Genomic DNA, 22,773 nt, shown 5'->3' with positions numbered 1-22,773 from the left:
CGTATATTCAACGCGCTAGTAACAGCGCACGAGCGCAGCTGAAGCGTAAATGAGAAGAGCCGGCCATCTCCGTCGCAGGAAGGGTGCATGCGATAACATTGCCCAGCGTACGAGGCCTGTCATAGATGGCTCGTCAAGCAGAGTGGAACACCCAGGGACGACGCTTGAAGGGGTGCCGCTGGGACGGGGGGGGGGAGGGGGCTGCGTCGTTCAGGCAGTAACTGCGAATTTCCTCGATCGCGAGGGCTGGCGTGTGCCATATTCGATCGATAGACATCCGGAGACGGCTCGCAGACTTGTTGCGTTCTCAACGCTTACTTCGCATTTAGAGAACTGACAACACAAAAACCGCTTCGGTCCCTGGAATGACCGTATTCCCATAAGCCAGCGTTTCGTGAATTACGCGATGTCGTATCCAAAAGAGTTAGCTGCGAACCTTACTTCGTTTAACACTCTGGTTACTTCAGCAATGCAGCGAAACTGAGATTTTAACAGCGGAGTTGGTTAAGGCCACCGTTGAAGCCGTGAGCGGAGAACAGAAAATGATCCTCATCATCAATCGGCAGGCGCTCTCTTTGTCCTCTTCTTCTTCGACGTCGTGTTCACCTTATGCTTCACTCCCACAACACGTTCGCCAGTTTCTATGACGCGGGATGCAATAATTCTGATGCACCCAGTACAGAGAGAGAGAGAGAGGTAAATAAATAATTGTACAGAAAGAGATAAAAATAAGGAAAGACAGAAATTATCAAGGAAAAAAAATATGGCCGCTTCGTACTAGTGGTGCCATGCCTGAAGGAAGAGCGGAGCTGGGCGGCCTTCCTCGTTTCGCTTCATTTTTATTTTACTTTCTCTTCTTTTTATTTCTTTCTCTTTCTTGTGTGACTTGTTTGCACGTGTTTGGACAAGTAGCTTTCGATAACACCTAACATGTTTCCCTCAATACATATTGCTGACAGGTCTAAGGGCCTCAAGGTGACCCGTGGTGTATAACACTTTTCTATATATGAGAATACTGACAAAACAGTTATGTAGAAATGCACTACGTATGCTGGCGTCGACTTGATGTAAGTGGTCGGTTGCTGACCGCCCTTTTCTAAGTCGACACTGGAGAAAGTCAAGCATATCATTCGTCTCAAGGAAGTGTGCAGGATGGTTATTTACTACTTTCTCATGTATATAACATAAGGGTAGTAGCGAAGACTCACCAGCTCCCAGAAGACTTCTCTCCCACTATCTGAGAAAATGTTCGAGAGGAAACATTACGCTCTGTTGCCATTGCTTTCATGCATGTTATTCCAGGATTGTCCAGCGTAGTTAAGTTCAAAGAGAGGATGCCGGTAGTCATGAACTAAAGAAAAAAAAACGATACGAATTCCATCGAATTCCTGGGCAATGGTCTTAAAGGGGAGCTCCAGCGGATTTTCCACCGTATTCAGATAATGCCGTTTTCGAATAGTATTACCACACCTGTAACAGCTATGGTGATTCATTTGCCGAGAGACTCCTCAATAATTTAAATAAGCTATAAACGATGAGTCCAAACGGAAACCGAAACAGGGAGCCTTCTCCGTGTTGCGTATGCGATGACGTCACGAAATATGCTACACGCCGCCACGGCTGCCCAGGGTGTAAACATAGCACCCGTGCTTCTTCTATCGCGCGAAAAGCAAGCTGGCGATGTCATCTGACGTGGAATCAAGCTATGCCAGCCCGTCTGAACTTACCAGGGGTGCTACGTAGGATGGCCCGAGCTTCTCGGGCATACGAGTTTGCTCCGAGAATACATTACGGCGGTCATGACAGGAAGACAGTGCGGAGCACGCAATAGTAGCAATAATAAAAAACGGCTACAAGAACGAGAATGACATCACAAACGCATGTGCGGCATTTGCGGCGGTTTTCAAAGGAACACCGCATGCGAACGCGTCAGCGCCGCAACGTTCTGACAGTGCAGCGACGTCAGCGTGATTGTTGCGCTAGCTTTTTGCGAATTGATGATCGTGCCTCCCACGGGCGTGTTCGTTGGCGCTTGTCCTCTTTCGGAAAATTCTTTCATTCCACCTGTAGCATGCAAATTTCTACTCTCGAAGACAAGGACACACCTACAGCACTCTGGTGCAGCTCGTTTCGCTTCTCTGGAATAATACAGATAAATAAATGGACAGGTTACTGCTACACTTACATAACACGTCTGAAGCTTTTTCTGTAGTTGCGAGCCGGTAGAAACAATGGCTCCACAGACATGTTAATAGTAACATTTCTCGCCGCAAATCCCACCACGGGTGCTTGCTTCATAGCTGTGAGTGGTACGTCGTGAGAGCGGTGAAACTGAATACGAGACATTATAGCCACGTGATGATATACCCTTTAGTTCTTCGTGCGTGTGTGCAAGGTCTGTGCGATTAAGCTCATAGATGAATCGGCGTGAGCACTGCTCCTCGGCAAGAGGAAACGCGGTGGGCGGACCCGCTCTTCGCCGCGGGCATCTGTCAATCAAATTGATGGACGCGCGAAGTCGGGCACAAACTCGCTGATTCTGAAAAGGCCCCAGTTCAACTCGTGACTGTCATAGTGCCGGTGTGCCTGTCAAGTGTTTCCCGCGGGGGACGCTACTCAGCAGCTTCATTGCATATAAAATAATTTGGTCAGCTTGCACTACTTGTGCAAGGCTGGAGCCATCGGAGCAGCTTTTGATCAGCTAGCTTCTTCCAGTTTTTTACGTGGCTCGTCCACTCAGTATGCTTGGTCTGCTTCGGAGTAATGACCGTGTCAGTTCGGTCTCAATATTGTTGCTATTGATAAGGAAGGTCTTAGCTAACATGATATTGAATAGTGCTTCCTTTAATTGTTAATGTTTTATTACCGCGACAATTATTACCCAGGTTTATTTTCAAGGTCCTGAATAGGACAGAGATAATTAGCATAATACCAACCCCGGTAAGTAAGGTCTTGATTATCTTGGCTTTAATTACACGTTCCTAATTAGCGTCGTGTTAATTAGCAATAATTGCTAATGTATTAAGTACCGCACCAATATTTACTCAGGTTGAATTCGTGAGGTCCTGAATAGTACAGAAGTAGTTTAGCATAATCCTAATTAGCACTATCCTAATTAACAGGATCTCGGCGAATAAGGTCCTGATTATCTTGGTTTTAATTACACGCTCCAAATTAGCGTCGTGGTAATTACCATGATCATAATTACCTTGTTCTCAGCTTTACACGACTTCATTAGCATGGTTTTAGTAAGACCTGGCTTAGTTAGCTCGGCCTTAGCATGATCTGGCCTAATCAGCTTCGTCAAAGCACATCCTGACTTAGTTAGGTATACGGCCCTGCCAATTAGCTAATTAGCCGGGCGCACCTGCTCGAGGAGCGAGCAGACGATTAATGTGACTACGAAGAGGGGGCGCGCTCAGGCTGGGCAATGCGCTAGAATGAACAGGCTGACAGTGGTGATTATACACGTGGCCTCGGCGACTAGCTCTAGTCGCGGTGTTGTAAGGCGCTCGGTCGGAAATAATCTCATAGGCCACGGTGCTGATTCATCTAAAGAATAGTTGGTGCAGACATCAAACGCATGAAAATGGATTCAAACCGCCCGCGCACATAGTTAGTAGAACTTTTTGTCATTTTCTTACAAGGGTGCACTTCTGTACTCAGTGGAACGACAAAGAAATGAAAGAAGCTGCCTAGAGTTTGACTACACCACCCAACCTTCTCGACAACCCTTGACGTGACGCCGCGTTTCATTGTAACCAATGGAACGGAGCACGCGCTGAGGGATGGATTTCACCTTCTCGTTCTGTTAGCTCGTTCAAAAGGGGGTGTCGCCAGAGCTCGGAAAGATCCCGAGTTTCGCCAAACTCGGGCCATCCTGCATTGCACCCCGGTGACGGGTTCAGTGATGATTGCACCTACTATCTCAGCGCGGAAGCATCGCCTTTTGATATCAACCCGCAGGCGCGTGAGGTAGCTGGCTTGCCCCACATCCCTCTCCTCGTTGCTCACTATTGTGCGTGCTTACTGCAAGACTTGATATCAACGACGACTAACACACTAAGCAGCTAACAAAACCGAACAATTGTGCTCGCATCATCGTCGCCTCGTAGAAGAAAGCGCGCGCTGCGTCCGTCTGCTTCGCGAGGCGGGTTTGAAAAGAGTAGGCACGTTACGTCACATACACAGGGTGGCCCGTGGCCCGCGTTTACAGGCGTGATTCTGGAATTGGCTAGCAATTTTAAATTCAGTCTCTAAAAAAACTAAATAACTTACGGTTATAAAATTTGGATCATATCATCAGGATCCCAGAGTGAATACGTGTTGAAAGTTTTATTGAAATCGGTGAATATTAAAAAAATCTTCGGACTTCCCATTTAAGGCGACGGGAAAAGGTATGTATGTACATACATGCAGTATAACCTGTAAATGATTGGGCTATGTATTCAAGCAAGTTCTCTTTCGAGAATCTTACGGCTTTAAGGATCGGCACAGCGTGTTAAGATACGCCTGATCAACTAGAATCCGAAAAGCCAATATGCTCTAAGCGATATACTTGTTACTGCAAGCTGAGCGTTATTTTGTGATGGCACGGCATGCTAGGGCGCAGTTCACGGTATTATAGGCAATACTGTTCTTGGCAATCTTTTAGTGGCGTGAGCAATAGCTCCGAGGGAATTTTTTAACGGATTATAAAACAATCCAACATGATTCAGTCAAAAAGTTACACATTCTAAAAAGCCTAAGCAGTTATTCCTATATAAAATATTAAGACGCAACTTCGACAAAAACAGGACCAAGAAGTGTATGGCAAGACAGGCATAAATAACAATTACTGTGGTTTTACGTCCAGAAAACACTATGTAAATATAAGTAAAGCGGTAGAAGAGTGCTACGGAAATTTCTACGACATTGTGTCCTTTAACGCCAATTTAGATGAACGTACATAGGCATTTTGTCTCCATCTAAATGCAGTTGCCACGGCCAGGATTCAATCCCGCGACCTTCGGATCAGCACTCGAGAACCGTAACCACTAGACCACCGAGATGGAGTCAGTACGGACGCTGACTCCATTCATGTTAATTGAAACCACACACATTACACTTTATAACAACTGAAGGCAATCAACACATGCGCAGTCAAAATAGAAAACCAGGTTACTGTTTGCTTACTCCAAAGATATCAAGTGTTGTTCAGTATTTTAAATTTGCAGGCATGCAAAGAGACAGATGTGGCACCGGTGCACGCGTCGCCTTTCTGCGTGATAAAACATGCTTCGGAATGTTCACGAGCTAATCTGTCCTGCATAGGATTTCGATTTCCTCAAGTAGTAGTTCAGTGTTGCTGCAAGTGCTGAGGTCGTGGAATGGAATCCCAGCTGCGGTGACCGCATATAGATAGAGGCGAGATAGCGGAGACTCGTGTATTTATGTTTGGTGCACGTTACAGAACACCAGGTAGTCGAAATTTACGGAGCCCTCATCGACGGCGTGCCTAATAGTCATACCGCGGTTTTGGGACGTAATGCGCTAACCATTATTGTTATTATATTCACTGCATGTGAAATTATTGAGGCATTCCACCTTAATTGACATCATGATTCTTTCATCTGAATACTACCCGTCAGCCTAAAAAGTGTGAAATCTCTGTTCTTGAACATTTCATTCATAATTGTGGCTTGGGATGCGCACGCATGTGGTTGTTTTGGTGTAAATATTTCTTTCGATTTTATTTATTTATTTATTCATACTGTCGGTCCCATCAGGGATCTTTACAGGAAGGGCATATTGAATTGTTACAATACAACAATACAAATGAACCTCTCAAGGTGAATAGGTCCATACGTTTTACGTCTGCACTACGTAATTTAGGCAGAGAGAGAGAGAGAGAGATACGAAGAGGAAAGGCAGGGAGGTTAACCAAGCTTTGGCTCGGTTAGCTACCCTGCACTTGGGGTGGGGGAAGGGGAAATAATAGAAAAGAAAGGGTAAAGAAGAAAGAAGAAGAGTAAGAAAGGGATGGATGAACTACACAACACGAACTCTCGCTGTTAGTACACAGGCGCTCGTGAAGTCCTGTGGTCCTCAAGAAGCACAAGAGGGCTTTCGTGGCCTTGCGCATATGCGAGACCGTAGGCCAAGGTCCCAAGATCTTCTTTTCTGTCAGCGGTCTTGAGTCCAGGTGACGGAGCTTGGCTTCCATACTACGTCGTTGAGCGTGGTATGATGGGCAGTGGCATAGAATGTGTTCAAGCGTCTCCTCGCAGTCGCAAATGTTGCATGCCGCACTGCTGGCCATTCCAATGAGACACGAATACGCATTCGTAAATGCCACGCCCAACCACATGCGGCACAGTAAAGTTGCATCGCGTCTTGAGAGCCCCGATGGCAAACGAAGTTGCAAATTTGGGTCAATCGAATACAGGCGCGCGTTGGAAAAACCCGGCGTATTCCATTGCAGAAGAGTGATACGGCGTGCAAGTGATTGTAGTCGCCACGCGGCGTCTGTTCTCAAGAGTGGTATGGGTGTCCGCAGATCTTGGTCATGAGCCGATCGTGCAGCTTCATCCGCGCGATCATTGCCGACAATTCCGCAATGACTCGGCAACCATTGAAATATAATATCATGTTCTTCCTCGAGTGCTTGGTGGTAGTCGTGCCTTATCTCGTACGCGGATTGTTCGTGTAATCCGTGCCTTAAAGCAAACCATAGTGTTTGTAAGGCTGACCTGGAGTCGCAAAAGATGGCCCATCGATTAGGTGGCTGCTGTAGGATGTACTTGACCACACCTTGAAGCGCTGCGAGCTCTGCGGCTGTCGACGTCGTGATGTGAGAAAACTTGAACTGTAACAGTACGTCATCAGATGGAACAACCACCGCTCCGGTAGAGCTGTTGGAATTAGTGGAGCCATCGGTGTAAACATGCTTGCGATCAATGTAGGTTTCTTCCAACAGACGTAAAGACAACTGCTTCAGGGCTAGCGGTGACATGCGTGACTTCTTAACGATTCCAGGAACCGATAAGCGCACGTCAGGTTGATGCAGAGTCCACAACGCAGATGCCGGACGCATCGCAGGTTTGAAGCCAGGTGGTAATATGTCGTAGTGTTTTTGTCACAATACCGCAGAATGAAGCATGGGGCCTCCCGCGCTGGCAAACACGCTAAATGATGTGACGGTAGCCGTGACAAATGCCGTATGTACGCTCTCAGCGTCTCAACGATGATATGAGTTGCGACCGGCTGTTCTTGTGCGATAGCGATAGTTGCAACTGTCGATGAGCATCTTGGAAGGCCAAGACATGTCCGAAGTGCTTGGGCTTGCACGCTCTGTAGTGCACGGATGTTAGTCTTGCACGTGTTCGACAGGGCAGGAAGGCTGTACCGTAGAAATCCGAGAAAGAGGGCTGTATAAAGCTGCAGCATTGAATGCACGGATGGTCCCCATGATTTTCCGGCAACGAACCTAAATATGTTCTCAATGCATATCAGTTTTCTCTTCAGATGTGCGACATGGGACTCCAGGTTAGGTCGCGATCCACAATGACACCTAGGAATCTATGGCTGCTTTTATAAGCAATTGATTGGCCTTCAATGCACACTGGGTAGAAAGACATCGGTTTGCGTGTAAATGCCACTGCTGCACATTTTTCTGTAGCGATAGTCAAACCTTGCTGGCGAAGGTATGCCGATGTCAATGTTGCCGCCTTCTGTATTCTTGCGCGCACTTGAGGCCGTGTCACGCCGGACGCCCAGATGCAGATATCGTCAGCGTAGAGAGATATATTAGCCGTCTGTGGCAGCGTTTCGGTGAGCCCCACCAGAACTAGGTTGAAAAGAGTCGGGCTCAGCACGCCACCTTGTGACACCCCACGACTTGTGAATGCTTATTCGTAGGCCCATCTTCTGTTACGACGAACATGGATCTCTTTGTGAGGTAGCTTCTTACCCATCGAAAGACGTGACCTCCAAGTTCTGCTGCTTCGAGAGCTTCGAGAACGGCCTCGTGGGTCACGTTGTCATAGGCACCTTTCACGTCTAAGAACAGTGCTACCGACAGCCGTTTCTTAGCTTTCTGCTGCTGAACGGAGGTCACCAAGTCAATGACGCTGTCGATTGAAGATCGACCCCGTCGAAAGCCAGCCATAGCATCAGGATAGATGTTATAATGTTCGAGGTACCATTCCATGCGTGTCAGCAGCATCCTCTCCATGACCTTGCCGACGCAGCTTGCTAGTGCGATGGGCCGGTATGATGCCAAATCCAGCGGAGACTTTCCGGGCTTCAACAAAGGCACCAGTCGGCTGCACTTCCACTCGTCGGGGACTTCGCCATCATGCCAAGATTGATTGAATATGTCCAGGAGACAGCGTTGTGCCTTCGGACCCAGGTGACGTAAGGCAGCATAGGTCACTCCATCTGGACCTGGGGACGACGAGCGCCTGCACGTGTTCAGTGCTGCATGAAGTTCTTCCATAGAGAATGGAACCTCCATCTGCTGATCTCGCGCAACCGGAACGTCATGTGGTAACAGGTCGGTCGGTATAGCGATGTCCCCAGCGATCTTGGCACAAAATTCACCAGAGACCTCAAGCTGTGAGCGGCGTTGATGTAGTGCCAGCGCTGCGAAGGGATGACGCTGTTGCGGATGTGAGTGAATGCCTTGAAGAGTCCTCCATACGGGGGACAAAGGCTTGCGGGGATCCAGCGAGCCACAGCTCTTCCATCGTTGTTCCTGTAGTTTGTGCATACGACGCTGGATTTTCTTCTGAATGCGTCTGGATTCTCTGAGGTCATAGATGGATTTCGTGCGTCTATATCGTCTTTCGGCACGCCGGCGGATAGCTCGAAGTTGCTCCAACTCTTGGTCGAGTGCTGTGCGTCTCGATGTTTTCAAGCACATCTTCGTGGAAGTCTCCATCGCATTACGAATCACTTCTTCAATTGATTCCGGCGGTTCGTGCATGCACTTGTCCTCCACTGATATCTGATACGCTTCCCAGTCAATACGTCTTGAGTGTCCAGGAGAAGGAGAACCGCCCAGGCCTCTTACTGTCACGTACGTGGGAATATGGTCACTGCCGTGAGTTTCAATATCTGTGAACCCTTGAACTTTCGTGACAATACTATGCGACACTAATGTCAAGTCCAGGCAGCTACTGTAAGCTACTCCTCGGAGATAAGTCGGGCTGCCGTCGTTCAGCACCTGAAGTCCATGCTGTGATGCAAGATCAACAAGGCCCGTGCCTCTTCGATTTGTCCTGACGCTTCCCCACAGTGGATGATGGGCGTTAAAGTCGCCCATTAATATCCAAGGTGCTGGAGTCGTTGCAAATATATCATTTAGGATCTGCTGATCAAGGCGACGCGACGGAGGTATATATGCGCCTATCAGTGTGAACGACAACTTCTTCTTTTCGACATGTAGATACACGTAGTGATTGCCTTCGATAGGCTCTACTCTTTGGCGAACATACGTGAGCTCTTTACGGATGTACACAGCAACTTGACTTCGCTCAATGCATGACGAAGAAACAAATGATTCATAGCCCGACAGTCGAGCTATTTTTGAAAGATGTGGTTCACAAATGACGATGATGGGGAACTTGTTCTCAAAAACGAACTTTCTAAATTCAGGCATTTTTGACTGCAGACCTCTGGCGTTCCACTGAATTATGGAAGCGCCCTTGACTTGTTCTCGGAAAGGCGGATGTGTTGTATGGTGTGCCATCTTGTTACTGCGAGCCGGCAAGTAATGAAGGCAGAAAACCTTCATTGCCACTAAGCCCTAACCTGGTACCGTCACACTAGTGGTATTTCGTCAGTGGAGGCTAGATCATGATATAAGCGCCTTAAAGGGCAGTACCAGGTGCTCTCGGGAAGTCGGTTAGTGCTAGGCTCCAACAGTTATGGCAATACTAAGCGCATCATTCTGAGACTCAGGGCAAGCATCGTGACTTAGTATTACGCAGTGCCCGTCACTTGAGTAACGTGGGTGAAGGTTTCCCAGCTGCCTTGCACCTAAAGGGCTTGGTCCATTTAAATGTTTACCTGCCATGGTAGTACTCTCCGGGGCGGAGTTAGTGCCTCCTAGAAAATAACAAAAAATATCTATCAGCTCTACGGGAATTCAGCTCTACTGTGAGTCTACTGAGAAACATAGAAAGTAGATGGTCAATAATCAAGCCACTGCCCTACGCGAGCTTTTTAACGGAAGGCTGGCGCTTTACCTCAATAAACGCAGTAATAATAAACCAAAGTCCTACGAAGCAAATATTATATTTGCGGCATTACATGAAAACAGGACGTGAAAAATTCAGAGGTCCACCAGGAAAGGGAAGGAATGAAAGCGATTAGAATAAATTGTGGTAACATATGACGAAACAAAGGCAGCAGCTAAGCATTTTGGATCCGATCTCACGTAGCTCTACGAAACGCCGCTGTGAGAGAATACGGCCGCACCAGGGAGAGAAGCGGTTTTCGTGCACTCTATTCGCGTTGAGAGCACATTGCGTAGAATGGTATACGAGCCGGTCTCTGATGCCTGCCGAGATAGCACGCGCGCCAGCGAACGGTAACATGCCCTTATACTCAAATTTCAAAGTTGCTGTTGAGCGACACATCCGCCCCTCTCATCCGGCGTCCCTTCATGTTCCTTGAAGAGGGGCGGGGCGTTTCCTCCCTGCTTCAGAAGCAGTCGACGGCAGGCCTCGCACGGGGGTTGATGTTATCGCACGCGCCCTCCGTGCGACGAAGAATGGGAGGCTCGTTTCATGCCTCCTTCAGCCGCGTACGTCGCCCCCGCTTGCGCGATTTTCCTGCGAAGGGAAGGGATGGTATTGATTTTTACTTTACATGAAACATGATGGAGACGGTAACGCTGAAGGTGACGAAATAGACTCGCTGAGCGTGTCCGTATAATTGCTATCGCAATAGAACGTATATTTGATGCCCGACCTTGTTCAGCTCAGCTTGTGAGAACGGTTGACATTTATGTGTGCTCTTTTAGGCTGGATCAAAAGCACGTGATTGATGTAGCTTTTTGGACGCTGACTTTTTCACCTCCACTTTAAATTGCTGCCCCATCCGTCACCATATGGGGCTATTCAGCCAAAATCAATTTTTCGTTCTTAGGTAGCGCACTAAACTGCGGGCGACGGCGCATTCGCCTGCTGAGCAAGTAGTTCGCGGGCACATCATTCAGTGTAGGTTGAGAGATACCAAGCGCTTGCACTACAGAGACATCTTCCGTCGTCTGTCACATTTTCCCACTAACGTATTGGGGTAACGACTTGCATCAGCGTATTACGAAGTTGAATGAAATTCTCAGGCCTATTGTTTGGCGGCTCGTACGAATCGCCAACTACGGTCCACTGCTGAGAGTACCCTTCTAGGGTTAAAAGTGTTATTAAACAAACAAACAAACAAACCAACAAACAAACAATCAAACAAACAGTAACTTCGTGATGAATGGACTCTGCGACACTGTGGTACACATTACATTGGTCAACAGAGTACCATTCTTCCTCGTCATACATCATAAATGTTAACAATATTGTCGCCATTTTCCTCACACTTTACTTAGAGATGTCATATTTTACCTACACTTCCTGTCTGACTAAATTTCTTTATAGGCCGCCGTGCGTCATACCACACATCAAATTGCCACCTTCCGTGCCTGTTCAGGATTACCGCAAGTGTTTCTCAACTGTATCATTACGAAGGAACCACGTGTACAAAGACATTGTGGTTGTTGTTGCTTCATCATGTTTGTATGGGTCCTTGTGATGGTGAGGTTAGTCACGTCGCAAGGCGGGTGACGCGAGGAAGATGGAGACAGTGCAGAACACAAAAGGAAGTTATATTCAACGAGAGACACGCATTACAAGTACAGTAACTAGACGTCGTGCACGCGGTTCACAAATAGAAGAAAAGGAGTAGGCAGTCTCACAAATCTGTGCCGCAGCCCGGTGCCGTGAGGTGGAATGAGCAGTTGCGTGCTCATGGTGCAGCCGTCGCTTGGGTACACAGGTCAGCGTCCCGCTGCAGAAGGCATCGCCAGGCCTAGGCGTAGCCGCACACCGTCGCCGACGTCGGCTCGCTGGACGTGGTCAGCGGCTCCGGGGTCTCGAGGACGCTCGCCGTCCTGAGATGTCCGCAGGAGGGCTCACCCAGAACTCGTGCCGGGTCACGCCGACATGCCGCGCCCCGAGGACGTCAGCGGCTCGAAGACAGGAACCCGGCCTTCTGAACCTCGCGCGTAGTTGCGGGTTCGCCCTAGGCTCTCTCGCTTCGTCTTGTCGGCTCGGCGTTCCAACAGCTCCCTTCTGCGCGAGCGCCTTCTCTGTTTTTTTTTTCAATGCGCGAGCGTCAATGTATCTTCATTTTCGTCATCATCTAGGGGATGCAGCGCTGTCGTCTGCTACACTCGCATTTTTTCAAGTTGCTTCATCACATCACCTCCCACTTAAGAACGCTCTTCCGGTAGAAGAACTTGAAGGCACTGGGGACACGTTGGTTCGCAGACGGAAACACGCACGTAAGCACCACTGCACAGCACAGCAGTTCCGAGTCCCGCACACTCGGCACATTTGTTCACAAAAGTAGACGCCAGAAAAAAAATATAGAAACAAGTCACAAACTAAAGCGTCATGATACCTGTATAGTATTGCACTGTAAGGTTGACACCACGTGACATTAATACCACTAAGCACCGAGTTTTTATGTAGACGTTACTCACGGACTTGGTAAACGGCTCATATAATCTGCGCCTACATTTTCGCTGCCTTTTATGTACTCGACCGAAAAGTCGTACTCCATAAGTATGAGGCTCCACCGTAACACGCGGCTGTTTACATGCTTGGCCGACTTCCTCTGCAGAATGACTGTGCGGCCCAATAAGTAGATATGAAATTTTAGGACCGCCCACGTAAGTGCTAGGACCTCTCGATCCACTGTAGAGTAAGCAGCTTCGTGTGGTTGCCGTCTGCGGCTTGCGTATGACACTGGGTGCAGTATTGCTTCATGACGCTGCATGAGTATGGCACCTACACTTCTCGATGATGCATCGGTGCGGAGTACAAAAGGTTTTGCAAAATCAGGTGCTTTCAGAATAGGCGGCAAAGATAGCGAAATCTTGAGTCCGTCAAATGACTTCTGTTCTGGTTCTCCCCAAAGAAGTTTGTTAGGGGCCCTCTTCTTTTTCAATTCGGTCAGTGGGGTAGGAGATTTCAGAGTAGTGCACGAAATATCTGTAATAACCTGTAAGACCCAAGAACGAGCGTACGTTTTTTAGTTTGTGGGCGCTTCACAGCCTGTATTTTGTCGAGTGTTTCGACCTGTGGTCGAATGACACCTTGCCCAACGAGATGACAGAGAAATTTTTCTGACTCCTGGCCAATCTCACTCTTTGTTGGCCGAATGGTCAATCCAGCCTTCCTAACTCGCTTGACAAACGACTCAAGTATATCCACGTGTTCAGCCCAGAATTCAGTAGCAATGAGCACATGTTCAAAGTAGTAATAAATGTGTGGTATGTCTGCTACCACTTTCCTCATAAGGCGGTTAAACACAGCCGGGGTGGTTTTGATACCAAACGGCATGAATCTAAATTCATACAGTCCTGGTGCTGTAGCGAAAGCTGTCATTCGTTTCGAGGCTTGATCCATAGGAACCTGCCAGTAGCCCTTGGCGAAGTCAAACTTTGAGAAGTATTTCGCCTGTCCAAGTTGACCAAAGATGATGTCCACACGGGGTATAGGCTCGTTACCATTGACTACAATCTTAAGTTGCCTGAAATCAATGCGCAAGCGCATCGTTCCATCCTTTTTCGTTAAACTACTACAGGTGTCTGGTAAGCGGACTCTGATGGTTGTATGATGCCTTGCCGTAGCATGTCTCCTATTTCTTTCTGTACCGCTTCTGGGGTAGCAAATGGCATTGGGTACGGTCGCATGCTTACGGGTGTATCCGTGGTCACTCTTAGCTTACACTGTACGAGGTGTATTTTGCCAGGAACATCCGTAAATACGTTGTCGTACCTGTTAAGTAGATCGGTGATTTGCACGTGCTGGGTAGGAGAAAGTGACTCCAATATGCTTACGTCGGCAGACGATTCCTTTCGTTGGAATAGTACTCATGGTAGCTCGTCGCTTTCGGTGTCATCCGCCTGGCAAACAGCTGATGCTTCATGTGGTGGTGCAGGCGGCCGTTCCTCCTACTTTTTCAGTAAGTTTATGTGAAACAGCGTACTCCTGGTACCGAGGTCAATGACATAATCGACATCATTTCTCCTCTCAAAGACAGTAAAGGGCCCTTTCCACGTCAGAACCAATTTGTTGGTTTCCGGTGGGAGCTGTAGTAAAACCTTGTCTCCAGGGGACAATTAACGCGGTCTGGCTTTTCGTTCATAATGCTTCTTCTGTACCATCTTCGCTTTCTGAAGCTCCTCCTTGGCTAAACGGCAGGTGTCTTCAAGACGATTCCGCAGTTCAACTACGTAGTCGTAGGATGTTTTTATATCATCATCAAGATGATTAGCGGCCCATAATTCCTTCAATATCGCCAGGGCACCTCTGACGTAACGGCCGTAGAGCAAGTCGAACGGAGAGAAGCCTAAGCTGGACTGGGGAACTTCGCGATAAGCGAAGAGTAAGGGAGCCAAGTACCGGTCCCATTTCTTCGGACTCTCCTGACACATTCTTCTTATCATCTGCTTCAGTGCACCGTTGAACCTCTCTCCAAGGCCATTAGCCATAGGATGATATGGAATTGTTGGCAGTTGTGTGAAAGAGAGACGTCGGCTTAGCTCCTTCATTAGACGTGACGAGAATGATGTGTCTCTGTCACTGATTATCTCCCGTGGGACTCCTACACGAGAAAACATCTCCAGGAGCGCCTCAGCAACTCTCTCCGTCTCGATGCTTGGCAGTGCTACGGCATCGGAATAACACGTTGCCATATCCACCATTGTGAGAACGTACTTGTTTCCGCTCTCTGACATCGATGATAATGGTCCCACGATATCAATGGCTACTCTCTTAAATGGAGTGTCAATTATAGGAGTGTTTCCGAGTGGTACACGACCCACCAAGTGCTTGGGAATGGCTCTTTGACATATGTCACACGATTTAACAAATCATGTGATGTCTGATTGAACCACTGGCCAGTAGAACTCTTCGAGTACTCGGTCTGTGGTTCTTTTATTTCCCTGATGGCCCGGGAGGATGTCTTGGTGGGCCATTTTCATCACAAAATGTCGGAGGCACCTTGGTATCACAAGCTGATCTACCTGCATCTTAGAGCGAAGCGTGTACTTGCGATGGTGATTCACTCCTTCATAAAAACAGTATTTCAGCAAACCTTGTCTTGACCTCTCGGTTAACTGCTTCAAAGCATTTCCGCAGGCTACTGTCTCCCTTTTGTTTGGTTCTGAATTCCTGTGGGCTGATGTCCGTCCAAGGGGTTAATAATGGGTGTCGGTAGTAGAGGTGGCTTTCCTGACTGTCGGTTTACCGCTGCAACTTTTGTCGTGACACCTGTTTTCCTTGCAGACGATGTCGAAGTCTTCGCGTAGAAGGGTCCGTGTACAGAACTGGAACTTTCTGCGCCAGAATACTGTTCTGCAGCATGCCGGGGGTAAACATGGCTCTTCCAGTCGTTATCAGGATTGTGGGCATCTCGAACGCCTTCCACATTTCCCAGGACAACATCGTATAAAGGATTATCCATACAGATGGCTCGAGTCTTGCCTGTGAAAAAAGGTGAAATAATCTCCACATGTGCTTCAGGCAGCTTCATCAACCGTCCGTCCAAGAGGTAGATCCAGGAACTCTTTCCTGTCAGCTTGCTATCCGCCACAAGAGACCTTTTTACAATGATTGATTCGCATCCCGTATCTCGTAGTACCGTAGCGGGATGTCCTTCGAGTACACCTTCGGCCGTGGGCATAGAAATTTCATTCAGCTTGGCCGGTTGCGTTCCGTTGCACTCCGAACTATCGGGAACACAAAGGGAAGCCCGTGACACTGAAGTAATGACCTTGACCCCATCTATTTGTTGTAAATAGGGTCTTTCCACGCCAAACGTCCCAGACATTGCGCTCGACCCTCCCCAATTGTATTGTAAAAAATTGTGGATGTTCACATCAGTGCACTATTTGCCCTCGGAAAGTATTTTTTGGAAAAAAAACATTTTCTTGTCTGTTACAGTGATTTGAATTTTACCGTAGTGAGTGAAACATAGGTTGCGAAAAAATACTCTAAAAAATACAATACTTCACGGAACGCTTTAAATATCTGCTGTTTACTTGAAAACGAATGGCACTATCTTATTATCACCCATTGACGACCACTACTTTGTCTCACGATGTGCTTTGTGGTGAAGCAATGCTGCAATTCTGTGCCAAATTTGATTATTTTTTAGAAATTTTACGAATATTACAGACAAAATAGGACTATATCACATGGCTGGATAGTTGGCAGTAAGCGCGTCAAAAAAGTATTGAAGTCGATGACCGAGTAGTTTCGAAGTGGAAGGCGCGCAAACATTGAAAAATGTCTGAAATGCTCCACGTTCAGGCACATGTAGAGTGGTGATGCATTCCAAGTAAAAATACACGGTTGGTCTCGTTGGGAAGAGTAAACAAAGGAGATTTATTTGTGAAAGTTTAATCGGAGTGTTTTTTGTTTTTGGCGAGAAACAAAATTTTATGTTGAGCATTCGCGGCGTGCGTGGGCGCGGGCCCGTAAGTCCGCTTCACTGCGCCGCCACTGTTCCTTGGGGCAACGGAAGTATGCAGCGCCCACGCGGGTTTCACGATCGTGTGCTGCTGTGAGTTTTCACGTTTCGACACGCATTCTTCGGCTTTCCGCAGTGCCGCCGACTAAGTGTCAGGGAAAACGAGTGATGGTTCGTTTAAAATATTATATAATAAAAGTGGCTAAGAGGCACCGGGAATACGCTTATAATTCTTTTTTTATGGGCAGCTCGCTTGAACGTGACGCGCGCCATTCGTGCCTCGGAGCCGAATGGTGCTACGTATTCGTACGCTCGGATCTTCGGCAGAGGTGAACTTTGCTCCGGTGATCGCGTCGCCGAGCGAGCACGCGGCACTCGAAGGTTCGTCTTTCGGCCGCATCCCTTGGCAGCGAGTAAGATAAACATTGCGAATGGTGAGTATACTGCTATCGTGTCATATTTTAGACGGAGAGCCTGTACAACGGAAACCGAAAGCGATTAATATACAAAAGGATGAAGCCGCCTTTCGTCCTTTTAAATGTCTATCGCCTTCGCTTAGTAATCGCAAGGCGATTACTAAGCCAGATTACAGACTCAACCCAAGCTCTGCGCCTGTCGTACGTGTGCATGCAGTGACGTGGCAATGAAATCGTGCTCTGCTCCGACTACTAACCGGCAGCCTTTAGTGCCCTTCCGAAATATTCTGCCAGCCATATACAATGTTTGCAAGTTTTCAGCAACGTGAAAACTCACAGCAGCACACGATCGTGCCACCCGCGTGGGCGCTGCATACTTCCGTTGCCCCAAGGAACAGTGGCGGCGCAGTGAAGCGGACTTACGGGCCCGCGCCCAGGCACGCCGCGAACGCTCAACATAAAATTTTGTTTCTCGCCAAAAACAAAAAAAACACTCCGAATAAACTTTCACAAATAAATCTCCTTTGTTTACTCTTCCCAACGAGACCAAACGTTCATTTTTACTTGGAATGCACCACTCTACATGTGCCTGAACGTGGAGCACTTCACACATTTTTCAATGTTTGCGCCCCTTCCACTTCGAAACTACTCGGTCATCGACTTCAATACTTTTTTGACACGCTTATTGCCAACTATCCAGTCATGTGATATAGTCCTACTTTGTCTATAATATTCGTAGATTTTTTAAAAAATAATCAAAATGGGCGCAGAATTGTAGCATTGCTTCACCACAAAGCACATCTTGAGACAAAGCAGTGGTCGTCAATGGGTGATAATAAGGTAGTGCCATTTCTTTTCAAGTAAACAGCAGATACTTAAGGCGTTCCGTGAAGTATTGTATTTTTTAGAGTATATTTTCGCAACCTATGTTTCACCTACTACGGCAAAATTCAAATCACTGTAACAGAGAAGAAATTTTTTTTCCAGAAAATACTTTCTGAGGGCAAAGAGTGCACTGATATGAACGTCCACAATTTTTTACAATACAATTGGAGAGGGTCGAGCGCAATATCTGGGACGTTTGGCGTGGAATGACCCAAGAGCAAGATGCCTTCTCAACGCTGTTGGCCTTTTTTCGGACAGTCACCTGTCTTATGCCCGGTGCGGCGACACTTTCCACAAAAGGGTGGCTTTGCGCCTGGACCCTTTGTGTTGGTCCAGCAATCGGCAGCTCTGTGACCCTTTTTGTTACAAAGAAAGCACTGCGGTCTCTCTTTTTCGTCTTGCCGCTCAGACGTTCGAGTTTGACCTGGGGGCCTGCTCAGCTTATCGCCCTGACCTTTGCCAAGGTTAATCAACCCCTGTGCCTCCAGGTAGTGGTCTTCAGCTTCTGCAAGTTTATCAAGACCTTCACAGTTTATTTCTTTAAGAAACACAGTGAGTTTCTCATCGCATTGTGCTAGAAACTGTTCGGAGACAATTTTGTCTCATAGAGCATCGTAGGTCCGGTCTGTTTTGGCCATTTCTTGCCAATGGTCAAAATAACCTATTAAACGCCCAGCAAACTGCGTGCCCCTTTCAGAATTATCCGGTTTCGCTGATCGAAATTTTGTTCGATAACCTTCTTCCGTGAACCTAAAGCGTTGTAGTAGCGTTTTCCTCAACGTCGCGTAGTCCATGGCATGCTCAGGTGCCATCCTACCTACAACACCTACGGTCTCTCCGGTCAAGCAAAGGCTTAGTGATAGGAACAAATTGTCTTGTGGCCAGTCTTGGCTCGTAGCAACGCGCTAAAACCGCTGTATATATGCGTCCAGCTCATCGCGTTCAGCATTAAAGGCGCGGATGAGCTTATGCGGACTCTGGTAGCCCTGCGTGGTGCCTATGGACACACCCTCGGGAAGCTGCCCAGTAGTTGTGCTACCTGCTGTCGCACCTAACTCATGCAACTTTAACTTCGGCTCTAGCACTTCTTCTCTGCCTTTAATCTAGTGACTGCCTCCGGCTCGGCTTCTTTCGCGGCATTTCGCTCAGCCAGACGAGCGTCACGTGCCTCTTTTTCGCGTGCGCGTTCTTGGTCCATCCACTCTTTTAGTGCCGAGCCGCTCAACCCTAATTCCTTTCCGATTGCCGTGAGCTTACCTGCCTGCATCCTCGACCGTCACACACACATATGCGATGTGATGCTCTTCTTAGATGGAACAAGATCAGTCCTGTCTCGCGCATGCCAGATATGTGATGGTGAGGTTAGTCACGTCGCAAGTCGGCTGACGCGAGGAAGATGGAGACAGTGTGGAACACAATATGAAGTTATATTCAACGAGAGACACATTACAAGTACAGTAGTCGTGCACGCGGATCACAAACATAACAAAAGGAGTAGGCAGTCTCACAAATCTGTGCCGCAGCCCAGTGCCGTGAGGGGGAATGAGCAGTTGTGTGCTCATGGTGCAGCCGTCGCTTGGGTACACAGGTCAGCGTCCCGCTTCAGAAGGCATCGCCAGGCCTAGGCGTAGCCGCACACCGTCGTCGACGTCGGCTCGCTGGACGTGGTCAGCGGCTCCGGGGTCTCGAGGACGCTCGCCGTCCTGAGATGTCCGCAGGAGGGCTCACCCAGAACTCGGGCCGGGTCACGCCGACACGCCGCGCCCCGAGGACGTCAGCGGCTCGAAGACAAGAACCCGGCCTTCTGAACCTCGCACGTAGTTGCGGGTTCGCCCTAGGCTCTCTCGCTTCGTCTTGTCGGCTCGGCGTTCCAACAGCTCCGTTCTGCGCGAGCGCCTTCTCTCTCTTTTTTCGATGCGCGAGCTTCAATGTCCCTTCATTTTCGTCATCATCTAGGGGATGCAGCGCTGTCGTCTGCTACACTTGCATTTTTTCAAGTTGCTTCATCACAGTCCTTGCAGGCTCGCCAAGAACCCTGGAACTGTGGCAGATGTCATAACGCTGTGCCAAAGCTACGAAGAGCCGCGCCGGTAGCGGTCGATGATCCATCGCTCTCCATCACGTGAGGCACAGCTCGCTGGCTACTCGGCCATATCTGACCAATCCGCGTTGCTCGCAGATGTGAAGTCATTCGCGCGCGAGCAAGTTACACGCCAGTTCTCACTCCTCGCCTTTTCTCACCCGCATGACGTTCAACAGCCATCAACCACACTGCTGCCTCCACTCCGCTGAGCGATTGAGCAGGAAATCGCGGAGCAGGACATCGACTGAATACCACCACACCCTCCGGTTCCTGTGCCACTGAGATAGGCTCAAGTTGTAGCAAGGATGTCACCAGCAATCCCTGTGGCTGCCCCGCACATTTACAAAGAAACCGACGCTAGACCTCCGTCCTTCGAAGCGAGTGTGCCGGCTGCATACGCCAACATCATACCCAGGCCCCGACTGCAGTCAATCATGAAGTCATTTCAGCAGCCGCCCCCGTCAATCGCGTCCTACGACGTGGGTGGGACCTGCCCCAGAAAACCGATGGCGCACACCGCACACGCGGGGCATCTGCTTTGCATGTGGTTATCTGGTTACCCCGGTCACGTGACACGTCATTGCGACCGCGTGCAGCCGCCTCCAGTCGCGTCACCTGCCATCAGCCAGTCCAGACGCCCATACTACGACCCACCTCCGCTTGTGTCACAGACGTCACTCCTAACTCCATCTACTCACCACTCTCTGTCTCAACGACGCCGCCCACTGTCCCTGATGCGGCCACGTCTGATCGCAGGCGACCAGACAAACTAGTCGCGCTAACCATGAGGTAAGGCCTGTGGCGCTTTCGAACTGTGAATTCTCTCAGCCAAGCCCATCGAACGTGATAGACATGTTTGTGGACGGTGTTCGCGTATCTGCCCTTAGCCGTTTAATACGAAAAGTCAAGAAGCCCCTTTCAGGGATGTCACTCCGTTGCTGCATACTCTCGTGACGTCATCCTGGAATCGGATTTTCGCTCCCGCCACGGCGCAGTAATTCATTCCGCACCAGCCGAAATTGAACACTCGCCGTTCTCAGATTTAACGCCGGCAGATATTCCATCTGCGTCGAGCAAGATGCTCGTAAAGACGACACCAAAGTGCGTCCAAACTCTTCAACGACTGGTTCCCTCTATTGCACGTGTCTCTCCGCCATCGTTGCACTCATTTCGTCACCTGAAAAAAGAAGGCTTGCGAGCCGTTTGCATCCGTTCGAATCGCTCTCAAGCCAGCACCGCTATTTTTGTTGCAAACCCAACCCCGTACATTGCTACTTTTGTGCGAGGGGAATTTCTTGACAGAGTGGGACCCATCTAATCGCACAAGTTATGTACGCAACCAATAACGCGCACTCTCCCAGTTCCCGTACGCTCAGCGCTGTTTCAGGTCTGCTTCATCACCCGCTGATGTATTTTGTTCCTCCGCTGCTGACAACCTTACGTCGGTCCAGCATTCCCATCTTCTGCGCCTGTTGGAAGAATTTCGTTTTCCTTTCGATTTTCTGCAAAGTTATCTCTGCCGCACGTCTCCTGTTACGCAGCGCATCGACACTGGCGCCCAACCACCACTAGGGCAACGTCCATATCACGTATCTTCCACAGAACCGACGGCTCATCAAGACCACTGGTAAGGACAGTTACCGACTACCGCAAATAGACGACGCGGTTGATAGCCTGCAAGGAGCATAATTCTTATCATCTCTCTGCGTTCAGGGGGCTGGCAAGTACCCATTGTTGATGATATTCGACCGAAGAAAGCCTTTGTCACGCGCGATGCCATGTACCAATTCAACGTCATGCCGTGTAGACTGCGTAACGCACCCGCAACCATCTAGCGCATGTTGGATGCCGTTCTGCACAACCTAAAATGGCACACAGGCTTGTGCTACCTCGATGACGTCGTTGTTTTTGCTCCAGACTTCTCCAAGCACCTTAAAAGTCTGGCGCATGTTTTGACGTGTTTGAGCAATTCCGGCTTCCACATAAACATGAAGAAGTGCCCATTTGCAGCACAGCAGCTGACAATCCTACGAAACGTCGTGTCCCAAGACGGAATGCTCGCCGACCCAGCAAAGCTTCGGGCCATGGCCGAACTTCCCGAACCTACGTCCGTCAAATCACTGCGTAATCTCGTAGTGGGCAAAAAACAGCGTGCATACGGACGGAGTCTCGTAGGACTGTGTTCCTACTTTCGACACTTCAATAGAAACTCCGCCCCATCATATCACCGCTGACGAAGCTCCTTGAAAGTAAAGGGCCAACCGAGTCATCCGAGTGCGATGGTGCGTTCGCAAATCTCCGTCGTTTGTTGGCGTCTCCTCTCACACTACACCACTACGACCCTACGGCCACTACAGAGGTACACACGGACACCAGCGGCATTGAGCTCGGCGCTGCCCTTACGCAGCGCGAACCACTGCTCCCTCAATCTGCCATGGCATATGAAAGTAGTACGCTATGTAATGTCGATACCAATTATACCGTCACGGAAAAAGAATGTCTGGCGACATCTTGGCTTTTACAAAGTTCCCACCTTACGTGTATGGTCGCCCATTTGCTGTTCTTACCGACCAGCATGGACTATGCTGGTTGTCGTCACTGAAGGATCCCTGAAGCCATCTCGCACACTAGGCACTTCGCCTGCGAGGC

The sequence above is a fragment of the Rhipicephalus sanguineus genome, chromosome 8 (assembly GCF_013339695.2).
Source record: "Rhipicephalus sanguineus isolate Rsan-2018 chromosome 8, BIME_Rsan_1.4, whole genome shotgun sequence".
Classification (NCBI taxonomy): Eukaryota; Metazoa; Arthropoda; class Arachnida; order Ixodida; family Ixodidae; genus Rhipicephalus; species Rhipicephalus sanguineus.
The sequence above is the reverse complement of the archived record's forward strand: the minus strand, read 5'-3'. Positions refer to the sequence as shown.